We start from the raw sequence: 16113 nt of genomic DNA, 5'->3' as shown, positions 1-16113 counted from the left end.
GTGTGTCAGTACTGACCATACACACCAGATCGATCAGTCGATTGTTTCCTTTACATCCCTCCTCTCTTTACTCTCACAACATGACTTTCAAATACATTTTTCCTCTGGTCAGCAGTCAACGTGGACAGAGAAACTAATTATCTTACAGTAAACGGTGCCGTCGGCTTCTCTGCAGTGCTGCTGTACGCAGGTTTACAAGCAAACATGAAGATAAATCCACTTTTTAATGCCAAAAGTTTAAATAATAAGCACTGAGTTCTCATCTGGCCAGTCCGCGGCTGCGTGATTTCTTCATGGGTCGCTGCTGCAGAGGGTTGAGAAGCAGGAGTGAAGTTAAGTCTACTTTTTAATCCCAAAAGTTTGAAACTTAACTCTGAACTCCTCTCCTGTGTTTCTTCTTTGGTGTTTCTTCTTCCAGAAGCTCCAGTCCTGAGAGAGACGTGAGTGAACTCAGCTGAAGCTGAAGTCAAAAGTAAGTGAGCGAGCTGACAGACTTTGCACGTTGCTCATTAACTCTTTTTAAGATTCTCTGTCTGATGATTCAGTTTTATAGCAACTTTTCCAGCAGAAGTTTCAGACATTGATTCGTGGTCTCACTGAAGGAACGTGCAGGCACAGCTGCACTAGTGGAACTGCCAATAAGAACAACCGGTCTGGTTTAAATCTACCGTCACAGACCAGATTACCTTAAAGTCTGGAATCAAAGCCAAGAGGAGGTGCAGAAGTCTAAATCTGTCTCAGACCACTTGATTTGCTGAAAGATTATTATGAAATTACTGTTTTTCTCAGTGATACCAAAAAAGTGTTGCTGACCACAGCTTTAACTTCAGTGGTGATCTGATGTTAAACCACCTGCTGCTGTAGTTTTTCTACCACAGACTCTGTTTAATGTGTCGTGTTCCTTCTCAGACTCGTCCTTTGATGTTCAGATTACATATTTATACAGATTATTGTCAGATTACATGTTTTCTTACAGCCTGCTGATCTTTAATATGAGCACAGTGAAATGTTAAAGCCTTCGGTCAATCTGCTGCCTGACTGTAAATCTGATTCAATACAAATTTCATCAAATCAAATCAAAGCTAAACTTTCATTTCATGTCAAAGGTCAAATTACACAAAAGATTCTGGGAAAAAAAACAGATGGAGATTTTTTTTTTTTAAATCTCTGTAACTAGAAGTGACTCAGGTCACTTTACAGATGTGTGTGTTTTACAGTCACACATTAACTCAAGTCCTGTAATTAGGTACAAATTTAAAGTACTTGAGTAATCTATAGTACTTTTTACTCCATTTCATCTCAGAGGCAAATATCATACTTTCAAGCTTTAAACTGTTTCAGTGTGACTTTATTTATAAAGTGTTTATCAGCTGTAGCTTATGTCTTTATTTACAGTTAATAAATAGTTTAATAATGCTTCATAGATCAGTCATTGGTATTAATAAGAGCACTGTTTGGGTTGCCAGGTTTGTTTCAACATGTCCTTATACATAAATGACAGAACAGATTTATCGCCAGCGAGTCTCAACCTCAACTTTTTCACATATTTAACATAAATAATAATTAATAAGAATTTTTCAGTTGCATAATCCAGGTAAGTTAAAACTCTAAATAAGTCTTTGTTAATTTTTCATGTGTGTAACATAATAAGTTTTAAACTGTAAATAAATCAACATCATTTTTTTCCCACATGTAACATAATGACCTAAAATAAATCGACATTATCATCCAATCACCTCCTTCAGATGTGGACTTTATCAGTCTTCATACTTCTGTCTTTGCTCCCGCCATAAAAACGAGAGACATCAGTTTATTGTTGCCGTCTGACATTAAACTGAACAATAAGCTGCTTGTATGAACATATTATATGTTTTTTTCTGTGGTGAAGACGAGCTGTTGTGTTTTCATGGTGTTTATCTCCTCTGTTTGCTCCTAATGCAGCTGTAAGTGTTCCTGATGCACCAATAAAAACTAAATACTCTAAAAAAAAACATCAAGTTTTCATGTATTAATGTTATATAGAGTAAAAATAGAGTAAATGGATTTGGCTCCAGATGTCCTGCTGGATGAGAGTAGACAGAGAAAACATAACCAAAGATTACAGATTGTAAATCCTTTATTCTGTGATGATAAACTGGAACCAAAGTTTGTTAAATGCTGATTTAACTGTCCAGGTTTTTTACCTTCAGATTATTAAATTGACTCACTGAGAGACAGAAATCCTGTTTGTATCCTCACACAAACTCGTCTCCCCCTCTTCTTTGCCCTCAGCGCCTTAATTTCCTGATAACCTGTTAATTTTATTGTTTTTCACTCACATTACATGATTACTGCAACGACCCAGCGACTCAAATCACTTAATGCATTATGATTGAGGCCAGGCGCTCGATGGCCGGGCCTCCTTTAGCCAAATGACTGTTGATATTTGCTTTTAATTTAAGCAATCCACTACAAGACTCATTAACATGCTGCTAGATTAACTGCTTCCAAGCTGAGGTTATCCGCCTCTTAATGCCCTTTCCATGGGAGATAATCCCTGCTAACTTGGATTGGAGGCTACAATGAGATAAGCAGCGAATATATGAAGAGATGAAGGAGAACCTGTCTGATCTGAGCTGAGCGCTCCCACTATGATTGTTTTTCTCCTCCTGCTGCAATTTGCTTAATTTGGCCGTTATTGACAGGCAGTGTGTCACGGAGCCTGAAGACTGATCCTGCACACAGACAGATTATTGATTACACCACAGGAGGGTTTCTCTTCTAGGAAACATGATGATTTTATGCGTCACAGGACAGAAAAACTCCACGAGTATCTACTGTGAGGGCAGCAACATCATCAGTGTGGGAGCGACTTCGGTTCTTCGCTGGAAAAAGTTCTAAAGAGCAGTGAATGTTGTTCCTTTTCAGGAACCCATACCCTCAAACCGGAGCTGGTCCTGACCTCCCCAGTCCTCGAAGCATTAGTTAACATGAACACACTCACTGTATTTATCTTCGATCAGTATAACCACACACACCTCTTATACAGTTATAACTGTATATTCTGTTCTTTGTATCGTGTTTTTTCTTTGGGAGAATCTTCATTGCGTGCAGACGATGCGTCTTCATGCACGTCTTCTGTTATGATGCGTCTTCATGCACGTCTTCTGTTATGATGCGTCTTCATGCACGTCTTCTGTTATGATGCGTCTTCATGCACGTCTTCTGTTTTGATGCGTCTTCATGCACGTCTTCTGTTATGATGCGTCTTCATGCACGTCTTCTGTTATGATGCGTCTTCATGCACGTCTTCTGTTTTGATGCGTCTTCATGCACGTCTTCTGTTTTGATGCGTCTTCATGCACGTCTTCTGTTATGATGCGTCTTCATGCACGTCTTCTGTTTTGATGCGTCTTCATGCACGTCTTCTGTTATGATGCGTCTTCATGCACGTCTTCTGTTTTGTCTGCAGCAGCGAACAAAGAGTTGAGTGAAGGTGAATATAGATCAGCAGGTGTTGTGATTATTAAAAGTCCCAGGCTGAAAATGAATCCCACTCACCCTGCTGTTGATACTTTTACTACAGGAATATTCCTGTAGTATTTTTACTTGTAGTGAAGTAGTTTTACCTCTTTGTCCTGTTCCATTCACATTAATAAAAGATGGTACTTTAGATATGTGACAGACTTTCCTTCAGACTGACGTTGAGCTGCAGAGTGAAAGTGATGAAGATGAAGAGTGAGGTCATAAAAACAAATCCGACCCTCTGATTGAATCAATAAGTAAGACATTAAACACGGCAGATTATTATTATGATTATTAATCTGTGAGGTCACAGCTGGTGCATGCTGGGACAGAGGAAGAATAGAAAAGTGCAATTGTTCAGATAAATCTTCTTCTTCGTTCGTTTGTGGATTATTTCATATTGTGGAGCCTGCAAACACTGAGCCATATGGTTTTTATTCTTAACAAAAGTAATCAACAAAATTACTCCCCCCCCCCCCCCCACGTTCTCCCCCTCCTCCTCCTCCTTAAATAAAATGAAGCGTTCTCACTCGAGCTCGTTTGTCGGAGGATTTGTCAGATTGCAGTAAAAAGCTGCACCTACACAGTTTACAGCAGATTAGGAGCCGCAGGGATTATTGACAGGAGCGAGCGAGTGTCGAGGAAACAGAGAGAGTCCTGCTGGGTGTGAGGAGGAGGAGGAGGAGGAAGAGGAGGTGGACGTTGTCTCGTGCCTCCTCTTCCTCCATCTGCTGCTGTTGAATAGAAATTTATTTCATCAAATGTTATTTTAACACAACTTGTTTTTTCACTCTGACACTTGATAATTATGAATCTGTGAACTCTGATGTCGATCAACATGACATCTTCATAATGAAACATAAAGAAATGTAAAAAGAAAATATAGAAATAAATGAGTTTGGGGAAATAAATAGGGAGGACAATACAGAAATTAACACTTAAATAAAAATATTTAGAAATAAATGACCATTTACCAAAATGGAAATCTTCTCATCATAGTTTATGAACTTTTAATAACAGTTACTAACACCAGGAGAGAAATAATTACTCTGGTTAAACTTATTAAAGGATCAACTCACTAAATTTCACTCTGACTGTCGCTTCTGTTCACATTCAGACCTTCAGTCTTTAATTTTAATTTAATATTTGAGATTTTTTAAACCGATTGTCGTCTTCTTTTCTCCTCCAATCTGTTCTTAGCCTCGTTTGTGCTAATCCTGACACACACACACACACACACACACACACACACACACACACACACAAACACAAACACAAACACACACACACACACACACACACACACACACACACACACACCTCCTGCTGGTTCTTGTCCGGTTTGGCTCGTGCCCCCCCCCACCGGAGAGCTGACTCAGCAAACTGAATGTCGAGCTGCACAGCTAACTGAGCTAACAGCGGCTACAGTTAGCTGTTTCTTTAGCAACAATAAAAACTATCCGTCCATCAGGAAACTCTGCACTCCGTCATCAAACTGACCTTATAACATGTAATGACGTCTTTATGACAGATCCAGCTGAGGTCAAGAAAATATTCATGACACAGTTATAAACAGGTCTCATGACAGCCAATGTCAAAACCAGTTTAATATCATGTTAACACATAAAGCTAAATAGTTGGCATGTTTATGACAGGTTATGTTGGTTAATGTCAAGTTAACAAATACAAACAAACAATGTCAATTTTGCATTAAAAATGACACAACTGACCAAATGACACTTTAATGCCAACAGTGATAAACATTCATGACATCAGGGTTATGACAGTGTAATGACAGTCTTATGCACACCCATTCAAATAAAGTGTTATAGACGTGACCCATCGACAGACACATACTGAAAAACACCAGTCTAAGAAGACTTCAACACAAGAAGAAAAAGCTAGTTAGTGCTGATGGTACCAGAAGACTCATCTGTAGGTTGGAGCAAACTGGATAAGCTTCTGGCGTCTGGAGATCAGAACCGATGTCTGGCAGCAGGAGGCCGGTGACAGGACTGCAGGGCTGGAGGCCAGGAACTGGGAGTCTGGCAGGTAAGTTGGTGAAGCCAGGGAAACAGAGACTGAAGACTTCTGCAGCACAGGTACAGGGACTACTGGAGCACAGGAACTGAAGACCACCGCAGCTCAAGAGGAACAGAAGATGACTGCAGAATGAAGAGGCGGCAGGACGACTGTAGCTGGATCAACAGAGTGCAGACAGAGTTAAAGGCTGGTTTCTGTCCGGTTGGAGACTAGCAGTGCAGACAGAGGAAAAGCACACAAAGAAGCCCACAGAGCAAATCTCACAGGCTTCAATGAGGCTCCATCCATAGTTTCCTCCTCCTCTTTTATAGCTACAGATAATATGAGAAGTGAAGAAGACAGCAGAGTGATGAAGGTGTGACAGGTGGTTCCTGGTGTCCAGTCCTGGAATTCCCTCCTTTCTCTGACTTGATGATTCATGACTAATTATCACAGTATGAATGGCAGCAGGAGGGAGGAGGAGGAGGGAGGAGGAAGAGGAGGAGGAGGAGGAGGAGGAGGAGGAGTAGGAGGAGGAGGGGGGGGGGGGGGACTGAAAGAAAAAGGAGTGACAGATGGAGGAGAGAGGGACAGAGAGATGGAGGGAGGGAGGGGGGTCAGCAGATGAAGATGGAGGAACAGTGAAGTGGAAGTGACAGAGAGCAGCAGCTAACTGACAGACACAGACAGACAGAGACAGACAGAGACAGACACAGACAGAGACAGACAGAGACACAGACAGACAGAGACAGACAGAGACACAGACAGACAGACAGAGACAGACAGAGACACAGACAGAGACACAGAGACACAGACAGACACAGACAGACAGAGACAGACAGACACAGACAGACAGACAGAGACAGACAGAGACAGACAGAGACACAGACAGAGACACAGAGACACAGACAGACACAGACAGACAGAGACAGACAGAGACACAGACAGACAGACAGAGACAGACAGAGACAGACAGAGACACAGACAGACAGACATTTGTGTGTCCATCAACGTGTTTTTTAAAAGTTGGGACGTTGTGTAAAATGTAAATGTAATCAGAACGCAGTGGTTTGTAAACAGTTTTTTTTTCAGTCCAAAGACACAAACTGATAAACTTGATTGTTTTTTGTAAATATACAGTCATTCTTAATTTAATGCTGCAACACGTTTTTAAAAAGTTGGGAAAGTCACATCTGTGACAGTATTGATCACTAACAGGAACAAATGATAGTATTGTTAGCTAACAGTAGTTTTTTGTAACCTTATAAATCCTGGTTTGAGCTAAAAGCAGCTAATAATAGTGTTTAAAGAAAAGCTGATGTGTTTTGGGTGATAAAAACATGATAAGATTGATTTTAATGAGTTGTTTTTAAGTTTTCAGAGATTTCTGATCTATGTAGATTAAGTTGTGAAACAAAACTTTTGTTCCCTCTCCGGTAAACGTTTAAGTTCTTCATTAGTCCTTCATGTGTCGGTTTCCTGTTTCAGTTTTTGAAGCCCTGACCCTGAACGCCTCCTCACTCACCTCTGGATCATCACAACAAGTTCAGATCCTCCTGGTTTCCTGTCGCTTCCTCAAAATGGCGTCTGTGAGGATTAGGGTCAGAAAGAGAGAAGAGGTCAGGGTGGTGGAGGAGGAGGGAGGGGTGGATGAAAGGTCAAGGTCAAAGGTCAAAGGTATCAGCTCGGGAAAGTGTCTCCATGTGAGAGGAGACGGTGAAACTGTGGCCTGGTGAGAAAGTTGTGGGACGATGGACATTTTTTCAGACTCTTACAGTTAAACACTGAAATATTTTATGTGTCTTTTCTCTTCCAGCTGCAGCTGATTGGCTCGTCGCTGCTAAGTCGCTAATTGAGCTCATAAAGAAAACAAATGTGGCGTCTAATTGTGCATTTGGGTCGAGCTCTTAAATTAGAATAAAGCGGCACGCGTGTGCTGCAGGCGGCGGCGGCGGCGGCGTGGCGTTCGGTCCAGACACCCTCTGTGGTCTCTGTACAGTATTAAATTTTTAATCATTAGCCATTAGCGCTAACGACAGACTGTAGCTGTGTTGGTGCTGTTGTTTGTCTGGCGTGGCCGCGTGCACTTTAAGGTCTCAGATTAAACTAAATGTAAATGAGGGTGTGTGTGTGTGTGTGTGTGTGTGTGTGTGTGTGTGTGTGTGGGGGGGGGGGGGGGTGATATAAGAGTATATGGTGGCTCCAGACTTCCAGACAGTCTAATTTAAAAACTGTAATCCTGACCGGAGTTGTTTACAGCTCTGAATTAGGTTAATCTATCCATGTTATTTGCATAAATGTGCATTTATGAATAATTAGTGGGACACAGAGGCTGGAGGTGGAGACTGGTGGGGGGTTGGGGGGGGTGCTGGTGGTGGACGCGTGGCCAGACTATTGTTGCCGTTGACAGCGGTAAACAATAGAGCAGCGAAAACAATGAACAACAAAACCGCGGGAGGGTGAAGGAGGAGGAGGAGGAGGAGCCGTCTGCTGGCTGAATTACTGCTATCGCTTACAGGCGGGTCGACCGCCACGCACCAGCAACATGTCGTTAATTTGATTACAGCTGCTGACGCTTTAATTGGTCTCATTAAGAGGTTTCAGTTTAACAGTCAGCAGCTGGAGACGATTCAACACCTGAGTCGGATCATTGTTCCGACCTGCAGAGGAAATGACTGAAGTTTGATTGTTGTCAGCCAGATCACTGGATATGTGTCAGTTTTATATCTTTATATCAGGTTATTGTTTCTACACATTAATCCTGGCCTCTGATTTGACCTTTGACCTTATTTGGAAGTTCCTGTATTCTTACTAAAACATATTGGGTCAAACCAAAACAAAAGGCAGAAACATTTGATCTGATTATTTTAGCTTTTAAAAAGCAGAATAATGACAAATATGATCAATAATGATGTCAAATCAAATTACACCTTTTACTGTTATTATTGTTTATCGTTATTATCATCATTTATTTACTACATTTATTATTTATTACGGTACGCTTGTGATGTTCCACATAACTTTTAAAATCAAATGATTTCAGTGGTTTCAGGACGTTTCTGAGTATCTGAAGCTGCTAATATTTATATTCTAATAAGATAAAATATTAGATATAAAAGGCGACATGCTGCAACGGAAAAAACGTACGTTTGTGCGCTCCATCTGTTTGGATCTATTTTTCAACTAGTGATCAATTATTATTGCCATAATTTCCCCACTAATCAGTCAGTTGTTTTGCCCATAAAGTGTCAGAAAATGTTGATCAAAGTCCAAGATGTCGTCCTCAAATGTCTCATTTTGTCCAAAACTCAAAGATATTCAGTTTAATGTCAGAGACGAGGAAAGAAACCAAAAAATAATCACAATTTAAGAAGCTGAAATCAGAGAATTTTGACTTTTTTAATTAAAAAAATGACTCAAAATGATTATTCAACTATCAGAATAGATACAGATTAATTCAATAGTCAATCAATAACAGATTAATCGTCGCAGCTCTCAGTGTTTTGTTTGGTTTATTAATTTGTCCAGCTGTTCAGTCCTTGTTGTGTTCAATTTATTGATTGATTGATTAATTGATTAAATTGTTGAAATTTCCACCCAGTGAAGCTTTTTTAACCTCACAGCGTTTCCAGTTTTTTTTTCAGACAGATAATTTTATATGAAGGATCAGATGATGAGTTTTTTATCATCCGGCACATTTTTGATTTTGAGGAAACATTTCAGCAAATTAAACACTAACATTCACTTTCATGTAATAATTCAAAACTGGTTCATTATCTGATCAATTTTTATCTTGTTTGCACAAAATCCCAACATCAGCTAACACATCATCAAAAAAGACAAGAATTTCATGCAAATAAAAGATTTTAATTGATCTAAATCTTCTTATCTTGTTTGGAAATTTGTCTGAACAATAAAATAATTTGTGCAAAAGAACAAGAAGTGTTAAAGTGATTGATTTTAAACGTATTAATTAGCCTGTGTGTGTGTTTATATGACATCATGTTGTTGTCGGGTTGTGAACTTTAACACAGTGAACCACTTGTGTGTTAATGAGTGAACATTTAACAGCCTGTTTTTCCCTCCAACAGTCAAACTGTCATGAATGAATGAATGAATGAATGAATGAATGAAGGAACGACTGAACAGTCGAGCGGCTGCTGCAGAAGCTGTTGCTCTTTATCTGATTCCCGGATGAGTCCTCGCAGCTCTCAGGGGAGACACGCCTCCTCTTTTCATCGAGGAATCTGTGCAGGACGACCCGCCGCTCCACGCCAAAATAATCAATGAACCAAACACACATCACTGTTGGGAGGAAGAGGAGGAGGAAGTCATGAAAATGTTATGAAATGTGTCCATGAAAGAAGGAACAGAAGCTGCTTTGTTCAACTGTAGAGTGAATCTTAAATACTCAAACATCTCTTACCATCTTTTATGTCTGTCAGCATCAGGGTCACCACCTTCAGTGTGGGAAAATAAGGGACAGTGTCCTCATGGTGGGACACACAGATGAAGACGAAGGTCTCAGTGTCTTCCTCCATTTGGATTTTGAGTGTCAGACATTTTATGTTGCTGCATCCATGGTGAATCTTTAAGCACCAGTTTGTCCTCTGCTACTTTCAACATGGATGTAAAGGAAATAAAGAATGAATAAGAGTAGAGTTGAATCATTTATATTAAAAATATCAGCAAAATGTTTGGTTCTGGTAAAATAACTCTACTCAGCGTCCTGTAGATCGTCACCAAGAGCAACAAAAATTCAGCTTTGTCTTGTGAAACTCTTGGTTTTATTACCTCATGTCCTTCAAAAATAAGACAAACTGCGTCCTGTGTTTCAGTGAGAGACTGAGTGCATTATTCAGGTTAGCATTCAGCGAACATCTCAACAAGCTAAACAACTTGAACAAACTGAAACTCAAAAAAATGAAGTGAAAACGAGCGGCACTTTACTGGGAAACAGATGAGTTGAAGGTGTTTGTTTGTACAAAGATCTTCTTTAGTCTAAGAACGCCGTTAACTTCTGCTGTAGTTAGCTAGTTAGTTTGCTCCTGCTCCTGTAAAAGGTAAAGTTAAGACAGTTTAACAATTAAAGTCTAGAGTCTTTGATTTCTGAAGGTTTTGTGTTTGTGTGAAACAGTTTTTGAGGTTGAGTAAAAAGTAAATAAAAAGAGAATGAAGAAATTCACAAAAATCTTTCCTCTGTATTCAGTTGATCAGGTATTTATATTTACACCACACATTTTCAATGGGAGACAGATCTGGACTGCAGGTCCAGGTCTGGACTGCAGGTCCAGGTCAGTCTAGTACCAGAACTCTTTTACTACGAAGACACGTCGTCTCTCTGAAATAACCAGGGACGTCTCTGAAAAAGACGTCAGGGATGGCAGCATGTGTCTCTCTGAATCCAGTATTAATGAGGTCTTTAAAGACAAGACAGTTAACCAACTTTCACAACTTTTTTTGAAAAATGTTACAGCATCAAATTCTGAATGACTTTATATTTACAAAAAACCAATAAAGTTTATTAGTTTGAACATTAAATATCATCTTTGTGCTGAATTCTACTGAATATTTGTTGAAAAGTTTTAACAAATTATTGCGTTTTGTTTTTATTTTTACACTTTAGACAACTTTTTTTGGAATCAGGGTTGTATCTTCAATCAGAAGCTCCTCATCTGTAATGACTCCTTTCTTAAATCAGGTCCTAACCCTGGTTACCATGGTTACCAAACAGTTAAGATTCTGTCATACGCTCCTGTTCACCGAGCTGAGGACATCCAACATGGCCGCCACAGAGGAGGATGAGTCTGGACGTGGTTCCATCACCTGACAGAAGCTGCTGCACATTTAGAGAACTGAAGTGATTTAAATCTGATCTGAGATCAGTGACGATTACAGCCGTCCAACAGACACACACGCACGGACACACACACGCAGGCAGCAGGACGACAAATTAATTACAAAAGGCAGAAATAAAAGAATAAAGACATGAAGGATGAAGATAAAACTCTGGACGAGGATAAAAAGCTCCAGAATAAAAAACCTTAATCTGAAGATTATTCAAACCCTCATAATCAATCAATCAATCTGCTCCTTCATATAGAGGTAATCCAGCTGTCTGAGAAATGAACATACGTTTAACAAACACACACACACACACACACACACACACACGCACACACACACACACACACACGGTTTAACCTCAGCACCTTCTTTTCAGCTTACACGAGTCAAACTGATGTTCTGATTTTGTGAAAACCTTTATAATCTGTAAAACTCTGAGAGCAGCGAGGCTGCGTCACCGCTTTTATACGACCACAGAAGAAGAATCAGGATGCTGCCTGTGAGCGTGCAACAACAAAAAATAAAAAAATAAAATAAGAATAAAAATTATTAAGAAGAAATAAGAATGAATTAAACCTTTAAAGAGCTCCTGAGAATGATTTTGTTGATTTTGTCTTAACTGATGTTCCAGATTTTATTTTCAAACATTTTTATCTTGTTTGCACAAAATTCAATTCATCTGACAAATTATTTTCTTCATAAAAAGTCAAAGAATGATTTGCAAATAAACAAAACATATGAACTGATCCAAACCTTTGTGAATCGAACATGTTTTAATATCTGTGCTTATCGTGTTTAGAAAACATCTGAATAATAAAATAATTTGTGCAAGAAAATATTTTGTGTGCTCAGGTTGTTTGGTTCACAACAATTTAATCTTATACGAAGAAAATAATAATTTGTGCTCACTGTGTGAGAACAATAAGATAAACAGTTTTCCACAGGAGAACAAGATCCGTACATTTATCCAGTGTTTATATCCAGATGTTGACAGAACACAGAACATCAGGGTTCATGTTCCGTCATGTGAAACCAGAAGTCTGACCTGATTTAAAGTTTCTGAACATTACAGCTGTTATGATGTCAGATTTAAATAATTTACAATCCTGATGTTATATCTATAGAAAATATGAAAAAACAAGTAACATCAGTCAAATTGATCTTTAACTTTGTTTATTTTGTTTTGGAGAGAGTCTGAAACACAAGTGTACAAAAACTACAAAAAGTGCACTTACATTATTTACACAATAAAATCCTGTGAGTTTTATTATTAACATGATATTAGTATTTATTTGTTCAAATATCACAGTTATTAACAGTTAATTATTACTGATACACTGAAACACCCCGAGATCAAAACGTACAACATGACGTACGTAAGATACACACACAAAGTTACACACAGGAAATTACATACGTACATGTGTTTCTGAATGAAGTACAGTCCTTTTCAAAATAAAATAAAATGCTTTTTAAAATAAAATACATCACTTTTCAAAACAAAATAGTGTTTTTCAAAATGTAAGCAGAACCCTTAAAGAAATTCGGTGGGTTTATTCTTATAATGCGTCATCACAGGAAGTGTGATTTATTTACAGGAAGTCAAGGGAGTTGTAGTCCAGTACGTGTGTGTGAAGTTACACACACAATGTTATTCAGTAATCAGATCAGATCAATAATCAAAGTGTATCTTTAGTCCTGATGGTGGTGCCTGAGGGACACGAGGTCAACACTGAATATGTACTGTGAAAGTCAGACAGTGAGGTTCTGCTGGTTCTCTCTGAGGTTCTCTGTGAGGTTCTGCTGGTTCTCTGTGAGGTTCTCTGTGAGGTTCTCTGTGAGGTTCTCTGTGTTGTTTCCTGGATGTGGACAGATGTTGGGGGTCGACTCTCTATGAAGGTTTTCCTCAGTGTCTCAGTAATCAGATGCAGACACACACACACACACACACACACACAGAGAGAGAGAGAGAGAGAGAGAGAGAGAGAGAAAGTAATTCCCTCCTGCTTGTTTGACGAGATCTTCATCAGAAGTCTTCATCAGTCTTATATAATAATACTTATTTTGCTCACCAGTATTATTAATATTATCATCAATAATTTAACTTTCTAATCATATGATGAAATATATAATAATATTAATATTTCAGAGAAGAAGATCTGCTCATTGGCTCCTTTCAGTTCTGTTTTGTGTATTTTGTGCTGAAATATTCAATATGAATTACAGTGCTTTTAAAAATAAAAAAACTTTTCTGAATAAAAAACAAGGATTTTCTGAATAAAACTTTTCAAAATAAAATACAATACTTCTCACTGTGCACTGAGTGATATTTGCTAAACCAAACCTCCTCACCGCTGACATCACGTGTCATGTGATCATAATTAAAGTAAATATTAATAAAGTAAATATTATATTCAGGCTGATATTTAATTTTAAAGGCTTGATGACACATACATACTGATATTATCATTCATCCCTTTTGATAAAACTTCAGTACTTTTGTTTAAATCGGATTTTAATACAGAAATCTAATACAGTATTTTTATAATGTGGTGTAACTAATTTTTCTCAAGTAAATGTTTTTATTACTCTAAATTTAAGAACTGTATTTTTCAGTTATTATAAAGTATAAATTTCTGTTGTTGTGAGTTCAGGTCTCATGAACGAAGCTCCTCATGATGAAAGTCAGTTTGTAAAATTAGGGCCAAGTTGGTGTTTAATCCCTCAGGATTGACTGCAGGCTGGCAGGCAGAGTGTGTGTGTGTGTGTGTGTGTGTGTGTGTGTGTGTGTGTGTGTGTGTGTGTGTGTGTGTGTGTGTGTGTGTGTGTGTGTGTGTAAGAAGGTAAAAATGGTCAACTGGTTTTAAAAAGCAATTAGACGAATCTGCTTATCAGAGATAATTAAAGCAAATTTAAGGCTGTTTTTTTTTCTTTAATCTGTTTTTATTTATTTATTTTTCATTGTGATCCAAGTGTGACGTCAGTGTTTCACCAAATGAAATGGAGATTAAAGATTACAGATATAAATCATTTTAAATGGACTGAACATGAGACACCGTTAATGTAATGACTCTTTATTTAGTTTTTATATCAAATTAAACCAAAACGAACTTCAAACTGCTGCTTCATCAACATTTACTAAAATCACTAAAATCACACCTGTAACAGTAAAATATGATTATTAATTCAGAGTATTGATTATTTACTCTGTAAGATTTCACTGCAGCTTCAGCAGGCGACTCTGACACTGATGATTTACTCTAAAACTGTTTTAAACTTTTTATTGTTTATGACCTTTTAAAGGCAACAATATTATATTATCATTTATTTAATCAGGAATGATCATTATATATAAACCAGGTCCATTTGTTGCTTTAATTTAATTTATTTTTATCTCTGAGAAAATCCTTAAATTACTGCTTATATTATATTATACATTATTATTTATATATGACAGTGGTTGAGATACAGAAAGTGAATTTACTGAAGTTTTAATATTTATATCATGATGTCCTTAATTTCATCATTTCAACTTTTTATCTCATCTCATTATGTTTATATTTCTTTTCTTTTCTGGGTGAAAATGAACCTCAACAGAAATCAGGTTTATTATTATATTATTATTATGACAACATGAAACAATATTTCATTGTTGTGTTTATAAAATCAGATGAAAAGTTGTTGATGTTTATTGATTTAATAAGAATTTAAAATTTTAATTTATTAGACTCGTTCTGCCAAATTAATGAATGAAAATGTTAATCGGCTGTTTGAACAGATATTTTATTAGTTATCATAGAAGTTGAACTGATTTTATTATTTTATTTTTAGCTGTGGATAAAAATGTAAATATATTATTATTTGTAACAAGACACAATGTTCAACACAAACACAACCAATAAAGGAACAAACAGTTAATGATTTAATGATCAATCAAACAATCAAAGACTGAATACACTTTAAAATATTTTTATTCTGTTTATTCTGAGAAAAACAATGAGGACAAAATTCATTAAATATAACAGAGATTATTCATGATAAAGTATAAGAGAGTAAAGTTATTTGGTTTTGGCTCCTCGACAGCAACAACAATAAAATAAAAAACAAAAATATAAAAGGCAGATTTATTTGTGTGTAAATAAATATGAACATTTGCTCACAGGTGTGCAGTAAAATACTTACAGTATATTTATCAGTATGTCAGTGGAAATAAATCAATCTTTTAATTCAGTAAAAGCAGCCTGATAATAACACAAATGAAAGTCACATGATCACTTGAAAATAAACATAAAAACAAAATAAAATGACATAATTAACATGAAATAAGATGAAGAATAAAAACCATTTGAAATTTTATAATGAATTAGTTTCTAAATTTTTTCTTGATTTGTTCAAATTGTAAAAACCTGCCAGATAAAAATGAAAAATAAAAATAAAATAAATGATCTGTCTGGTTTCTTCTGATCGATCGTGTCATTGATCAGTGATATAAAGTCATGATGATGATCTTAATCAACTTCAATGAAAAACTCTCCTCTGCCTCTTTATCTTATGATTTATCAGGTGTATGAGGTGATGATGATGATGATGATGATGATGATGATGATGATGATGATGATGATGATGATGATGATGAAACTCCTCTTCCTCCTCCTCCGATCAAAGATAAACAACATAAATTAAAAACTCTCCTCCTCCTCTCAGAGATTTGCTCTGATCGGATTGAAGGAAAATTGGTGG

Source organism: Lutjanus erythropterus, chromosome 14 (assembly GCF_056507025.1).
Source record: "Lutjanus erythropterus isolate fLutEry1 chromosome 14, fLutEry1.hap2, whole genome shotgun sequence".
NCBI classification, from domain to species: domain Eukaryota; kingdom Metazoa; phylum Chordata; class Actinopteri; order Lutjaniformes; family Lutjanidae; genus Lutjanus; species Lutjanus erythropterus.
Note: the sequence above shows the minus strand (reverse complement) of the source record.